The sequence below is a fragment of the Gopherus evgoodei genome, chromosome 4, assembly GCF_007399415.2.
Source record: "Gopherus evgoodei ecotype Sinaloan lineage chromosome 4, rGopEvg1_v1.p, whole genome shotgun sequence".
Classification (NCBI taxonomy): Eukaryota; Metazoa; Chordata; order Testudines; family Testudinidae; genus Gopherus; species Gopherus evgoodei.
In genome coordinates, this window is record NC_044325.1 from 45,534,110 (window position 1) to 45,541,740 (window position 7,631).

The following is a 7,631-nucleotide window of genomic DNA, read 5'->3' on the forward strand; positions in this document are numbered from 1 at the left end:
TTTAAAGGCTAGTTACTTTCCAAAAAGCTCTTAAACACAACACTACAGTGATTTAGTTGCAGTTCTCACAGAAGAATATTTAAAACCAAACCCCAAGAAAATTCCATATTTTAAAGTTGAGAAAAAAAATGAGACTTGCGAGGCATATCAGGGCTACTGCAGGCAGGAAAGGAAAGGAAAATAAATAGGCACAGGTGCTCTGACCAGCTCTTCCTCTTGAAAGAAAGTTGTAGGGTCAAATCTTCTAGTCCTTAATCAAGTAAAACTTCTATTGCCATCAGTGCCTCCACTCACAGATACTCATATTTAAACATCTGAGCCATGTTTTCCAGCGCTACATATCTTATATGCATTGGCTCAGAGACTACATTTTCTGGCATATTTTGAACAGTTCTGACCACATAGTGGTGCCCAGGGAATAATACAAATCATGACAATAATCATTGACTGTATAGGCTCTGTAGATTCAATTTTGTTCTTTGTTCTGGAATTGGCCTGGGTACAGATGAAACCCTAAGAATTTGAGGCATAAACACATTTGATACTTGTACGACACTTTCTCATTCCTTCCTTTTTTCAAACTCAGAACAAAAAAATGACAAAATAAAATGGTTTTCAGTTAAAATGTAAAATTTCACAGCGGGCATTATTCTACAACTCAGCCTGGGGCAGAACATGCCATCCCTTGGAGGTTAAGCAATCACCTCTCATCTGACTCTCATTCTCTCTTTTTCTTCATCTTTCCTGACCTCTCTGCTGTCAACCAGGATCCTTCCCAATTGCTGGGACTAGACAAAATTATATGATCTTCAGAATTTTGACTTAGTTTGGTCTAAACTGGGTCTAAGTAATCACTGCAGGGTTTTACCTTAATGCAGCAAAAAATAGAAACCTAGGATTTCACTAAAACAATGAGGAGTCCGGTGGCATCTTAAAGACTAACAGATTTATTTGTCTATAAGCTTTCGTGGGTAAAAAACTTCACTTCTTCAGATGTATGGAGTGAAAATTATAGTTACAGGCAAAAATATAAATACTGGCACATGAAGAGAAGGGAGTTACCTTACAGGTGTAGAACCCGTGTTGACAAGGCCAATTTCAGTTGGAGTGGATGTGGTCCACTCCAAATAATTGATGAAGAGGTATCAATACCAAGAGGGGGGAAATTGCTTTTGTAGTGAGCCAGTCACTCCCAGTCCCTCTTCAAGTCCAAATTAATGTTGTTAAGTTTGCAGATGAATTGTAGCTCTGTAGTTTCTCTTTGAAGTCTGTTTTTGAAGTTTTTTTGTTGAAGGATGGCTACTTTTAAATCTATTATTGAATGTCCAGGGAGATTAAAGTGTTCACCTACTGGCATTTATATGTTACTATTCCAGATGTCTGATTTGTGTCCATTTATTCTTTTGTGTAGAGACTGTTCGGTTTGGCCAGTGTACATGGCAAAGAGGCAATGCTGGCACGTATCACATTAGTAGATGTGCAGGTTAATGAGCCCCTGATGGTGTTGCTGCTGTGGTTGAGTTCTATGATGGTGTCACTAGAGTAGATATGGGGACAGAGAAGGCAATGGTGTTTGTTACAGGGATTGGTTCCTGGGTTAGTGTTTCTGTGGTGTGGTGTGTAGTTGCTGGAGAGTATTTACTTCAGGTTGTGGGGCTGTCTGTAAGCGAGGACTGGCATGCTTCACAAGGTCTGTGACGGTGAGGGATTGTTTTCCAGGATAGGCTGTAGATTGATGATGATGTACTGGACAGATTTTAGCTGGGGGCTGTACGTGATAGCCAATGGTGTTCTGTTATTTTCCTTGTTGGCCCTGTTCTGTAGTAGGTGATTTCTGGGTACCCATCTCACTCTGTCAATCTGTTTCCTCACTTCCCCAGGTGGGTATTGTAGTTTTAAGAATGCTTGATAAAGATCTTACAGGTGTTTGTCTCCATCTGAGGGATTGGAGCAAATACAGTTGTATCTTAGGGTTTGGCTGTAGACAGTGGATCGTATGATATGTCCTGGATGAAAGATGGAGGCATGTAAGTAAGTATAGCAGTCAGTAGGTTTCCGGTATAGGGTGGTGTTTATGTGACCATCACTTATTTGCACTGTAGTGTCCAGGAAGTGGATCCCTTGTGTGGACTGGTCCAGGCTGAGGTTGATGGTGGGGTGGAAACTGTTGAAATCCAGATGGAATTCTTCAGGGGACTCCTTTCTGTGGGTCCCTATGATGAAGATGTCATCAATGTAGCACAAATAGAGGAGGGATGCTAAGGGACAAGAGCTGAGGAAACGTTGTTCTAAGTCAGCCATAAAAATGTTGGCATACTGTGAGGCCATGAGGGTACCTATAGCCAGTGATGAGCTGCCAAATCGTAACAACTGGTTCCCTATAAAAAGTTCTGATTTAAGAGATGTGCCACAGTATGTATTTTTTGTACCTTTCTCCATAAGAAGTGGCAGTGCATTGAGTCATTGGGAGCCATACTTAACAATAAAAAACATGTCCATATTTTCCTGGGAGGAATTTTTAAAATTTAAAAAAACTTCCTCCCGGATAGCAATTTAAGAACCAAAAAGCCTGATATGTCTGGGAAAATATGGATGTATGTTAATCCTACCGAAAGTTCTTTTTTAAAAAAGATGGGCCGGAACTAGAAATGAGCTCCATTTCACATATGTGGGTCCCCACCACTCCCTGGGGGTGTGCTACGGTGACCAGATGTCCCGATTTTATACAGATAATCCCGATTTCTGGGTCTTTTTCTTATATAGGATCCTGTTACCCTGCACCCTCTGTCCCGATTTTTCACACTTGATATCTGGTCACCCTAGGGTGTGCACATGTGTGGGTCCCAGCTGCTCCCTGTCCCCCTCATTGAAGCAGATGTGCAGAGTTACTGTTCTGGGAACTGCAGAGCACCAGTGGATGTGGGGCTGGCTGCAGACAGGGACATGGGGCAGGGCTAGCTGGAGGCAGAGGGTGCGGGGTTGGCTGGAGACGGGGTGTGTAGGGCTGGCTGAAGGCAGGGCAGGGGCTGACTGGAGGTAGGGGCTGGATGCAGGCAGGGCGGGGGAAGTGGGGTTGTCTGGCTTCGGGCAGGGCCACAGGGGGGGTGCGCAAAGGGTTGGCTGGAGACAGAGGAGTGCGGGGCTGGCTGGCTTCGGGCCGGGAGATGCGGTAGGGGTTGGCTGGAGACAGGGCAGGGGATGCGGCAGGCAGGGCCGGCTCTGACTTTTTTGCTGCCCCAAGCAAAACAAACAAACAGAAAAAAAACAGGGCGCAGGGCAGCCGGAACTGGAGGCAAAGCAAAAAAAAACCTCCAAACCCTGGGTGCAGGGCAGCCAGACCCAAAGACAAAGCAAAAAAATATAGGGCAGCCTTGCCACCCTAGGATTGGGCGGAAGCCACCCCTTAGAATCTGCCGCTCCAAGTACGAGCTTGCTTGGCTGGTGCCTGGAGCCAGTCCTGGTAGCAGGGGCTGGCTGTAGGCAGAGCAGGGGGTGCCGGGCTGGCTGCAGGCAGGGCAGAGGCTATGGCAGGAGCTGGCTGCAGGCAGGGCAGGGGGTGTGGGGCTGGCTGGAGACGGGCTGGCTGCAGGCAGGGTGGCGGGTACTCATGGGGAGAGCAGCTCGGAGCAGCCTGAGCAGCAGGACGCAGCCCAGGCTCAGCAGAGCAGCCGGGGATCCACCAGGTAGCAGCGCAAGCCCCAGGGCCAGAGGTCTGGGGAGCAGCAGCAGCAACAGGGCCTGTGGCCAGGGCCAGGAAGCGGCACATATGACTGCTGCAGCGCAGCGCCCCCAGCAGCTGGAGGAGGAATTACATCACTTCCTGGCCGAAGCCCATCAAAGTCGCAGTACCCCCTCGCAGGGCAGCGGGTTAACAACCGGTTCTAAAACTGCTTCAAAATTTAACAACTGGTTCACGTGAACCGGAGCGAACTGGCTGCAGCTCACCACTGCCCATAGCAGTGCCGCTGACTTGAAGGTATAAGTTGTCCCAAAATCTGAAATGGTTGTGGGTGAGGACAAAGTCACAAAGCTCAGCCACCAGGTGTGCTGTGGCCTCATCACAGATACTGTTCCTGAAAGCTTGCAGTCCATCCTCAATATTGGTATAAAGAGCTTCTACATCCATGGTGACCAGGATACTGTTTTCAGAAAGATTACCAATGCATTGTAGTTTCCTCAGGAAGTCGGTGGTATCTTGAAGATAGCTAGGAGTTTTTTACCCATGAAAGTTTATGCCCAAATAAATCTGTTAGTCTCTAAGGCGTCACTGGACTCCTCGTTGTTTTTGTGGATACAGACTAACAGGGCTACTCCTCTGATACTTAGGATTTCATTATTGTCTGAGTCCTGCTAGGTTTACAATTATGCAATAAAATATAGCCTGGGCCCAATCCTCAGGAGAGTCTGAGCTGAGTTTGGCAGACCTGAGGATTGGGAGGAACAGAGGTGGTATTACATCACCTCGCACTCCCCTCAATCCTAAAACCAATCAAGAGGTAGTGGCTGGTATGTATATTAAAGCAAAGCAGCTTTCTGTAAGTAGGGGTGAAAGTAAGCCGGTATGGCATACCAGTAAAAAGTGGACGCTGGTACTGGCCCGTAGCAGCTGATGTGAAAGTGCTGCCATGGCAAAGGACCCTGCAGCAGCGGTTGCGAGAGCCCTAGGCCCTTTAAATCGCCACTGGAGCCCTGGGCGGTGCAAGCCAGGCGCGCCAGAGGTGAAAGTAAGTCAGTACGGCCCAGTACAGTGTACCGGCAAGAGCCGGTGCGCCGTACCGGGGCAGCCTGGCTTCCCCAGGTGGCAATTTAAAGGGCCTGGGGATCCCAGCAGCAGCTGGAGCCCCAGGCCCTTTAAATTGCCATCAGAGCCCCACTGCTGGAGCCCTGGAGTAGCGGCAGAGCTCCAGGGCCAGGGCTCCTGCTGCCTCTACTGCCCTTGGCCCTTTAAATATCTGCCAGAGCCCCACCGCTGCTATCCTAGGGCTCCAGGGGCTATTTAAAGGGCCAGGGCAGTAAAAGCAAGGGAGTGGCAGTGGGGCTCCAGGGTGGTAGTGGTGGCCAAGCCCTGGGCTCTTTAAACTGCTGCTGGAGTCCCCAGCTGCTGCTGCTGCTACACTAGAGGGGGAGGGCCGGGGCTGGCTCTGACCCTCCATCCCCACCCCTTCTGCCCGAGGCCCCACCCCTTCCTTGGGTCAGAACTGACCCCAACCCAGCCCCATACGGTAAGTCCCTATTTCTACTTTCACCCCTGGGCAGCATGAATGGGCTGGCTGGGATATGCTGACCACCCCCCCAGCCCTACCCCTTCTGCCCAAGGCCCTGCCCCTTCCAGGGCCTGAGCTGGCCCCTGTACTGGTAAGTGTTGAGTGTTACTTTCATCACTGCCTGTAAGACATTCTGCCAGGTGAGGATTGTCTGGAGAGTTGTGTCCGCTAACCCCAGCATGTGCTCTCCTGTGTTGCCTGATTTAAGAGGTTCATAATATTAATTTGGATAGTATGGGGTTTAGGCTTGCCAACCTGTTTGATTAGAAGATAATAAGGTTCTTGTTCTGAATTAGGCTCCATAGAATTTACAAAGGACCCTTGGGGGTATGATAGGAAGCTCACACTGAAACAGATATAACCTTAAAGACTTTTTTGTTAAGATAAATTAAGTAGTAATTAAATGGTAAAATAATTAGAATTACAAAGTTACAATTGTATTACTGCTATTCAAAAGATACATATGGTATTATGGTATTATTTGCTATAATGCTTTGATTAGTATACTTACACCCTTCCTTGATAACCTAGTGGTGAGAGACATAGGACCAGCCTCGCCTCTGGCAGTTTAGATTCCTCAGTTTTGAGTGAGAGGTGCAAAGTTTAGAAGAAGCTAGAGCTAAGAGCTATTGAAGCTAACTTAGAGTTTACTTAACTAACTTAAACTTAAAACCTAACAAAACTAAGAACAAAAGCTTAGGGAACCCAAGCTTAGCCTAGTCCCCTTGGAACTTAGAAAGTTTAAGAAAAACAAGTACAGGCTTCCCCAAGCAAGGTGGATCACTTCTTTTATAGGGCACAGGTGCCTGAACTCTTTCTATGCCCAAACTTCATTTCGCACCCACAAAAATGTTAGGATACACTTACTCCATGGGCTAGTATGTTTGTATATATTGATTACTTGTACATACATATTAATGACATTAGATCACACACACATGTTATTTTTGTTTTCCCGGTTATTTTGGTTCTTTCCTTGTGGTGTACCTGTTAAGTCTGAGGGTACAGACTTGGAAACCCCGCATGCCATTTTACCATTAGCTATCTATCTGAGTGAAAGGTCCCGAACACAGATATGCTAATTTTGCCTTAGCTCAACATACAGGATATGGCCTGTAGGTCCCTTGCATTACAGCCAAACTTAGTTTAATATAAATCTATAAACCTATTGCAATAAACCAAATACTTAAATTATAAGAAAAAAAATATAGATATAAATAGATAGATATGCAAGCAAGCAGGTTAATCCTATAGGCTACACTTGATATCACCTTACACTGAGGGGTGGGTGACATAAAGCTAGCTATGCCAGCTGATCTATGGATTCCACTCCATTAGAGAATCCTGAACTGCTCTTTTAGTGCCGCTTTAGGTGAGCTTACAGAAAACTGATGATTGAACCCAAGCCATGTATATTCACGCTGCTATAGTAAAGATTAAGATTAGTTTTCTGTTTAAAGCTTGAGTCTTCTAAGTGTTCAAAAATCCGCAGTTAGTCAGATTGCCTTGGAATTTGGAGTTCCCAAATCCAAACCTCTGGGGCAGGATTAGTGCTCAAATTTGGGGGTCTTGCCCCTCCAGAGGTATCTGAGCCCCTATGTGTGTGCCATGACCTGAGGGGCTGCCCATCTATGGTGGTCAGACCCCCTCCACCTCCCTCATGTGAGGCAAGATCTGAGGGGCCCTTGTCCCTGCTTCCTATGTAGCAATCAGGATCTGCAGGGGGGGGGAATGCCTTTGTGGCAGGGGTGTTTGAGACCCTATTTGTGCCTGCCATGTGTGCTGGAAACTGCCTTTGCCACTGTAGGGGTGTTTAGCCCCTCTTCCTGCCACACCACAAGTGAGCTGAGATCTGGGGAAGCCCTATCTCTCCAAGGCCATGTCTACACTACAGAGTTAAGTCGATGTAAGTTACGCTGACGATCATAAACTGCTGGATGCAAATCTTGGAGGCGACCCCACCTCCACCTGAAGACCACCATGGACACTTCAGAGCCCAGTTAAATAAGGCAGGATGAGGAGGAAAGTGGGAGTGAGGGTGCTGAGAAGGAGGGGGATAGCCCGGCATCCCTAGATGCATACAGCCAGGAGCTATTTTCAAGCCAGGAGGAAGGTAGCCAGTCACAGCGGACAGTGCTTGGGGAAGAACAAACAGCAGAGGAGGTACCTAGTAAGCAGCTTTTATTTTGGGAAGGAAGTTGTTTGGTGTGGGCTCTTGGGGCGAGGAGGGTTAGGGGTGCATGCATGCCTAGATGCGGAATAGGGCGTTGATGTGCTCTCTCACATTGCAGTAATTGGCCTCAGTGATCACTTCAAAGGTCTCATGCAGAAGCTGGGCAATCCACTTGTGCAGGTTCCTTGGCAGAG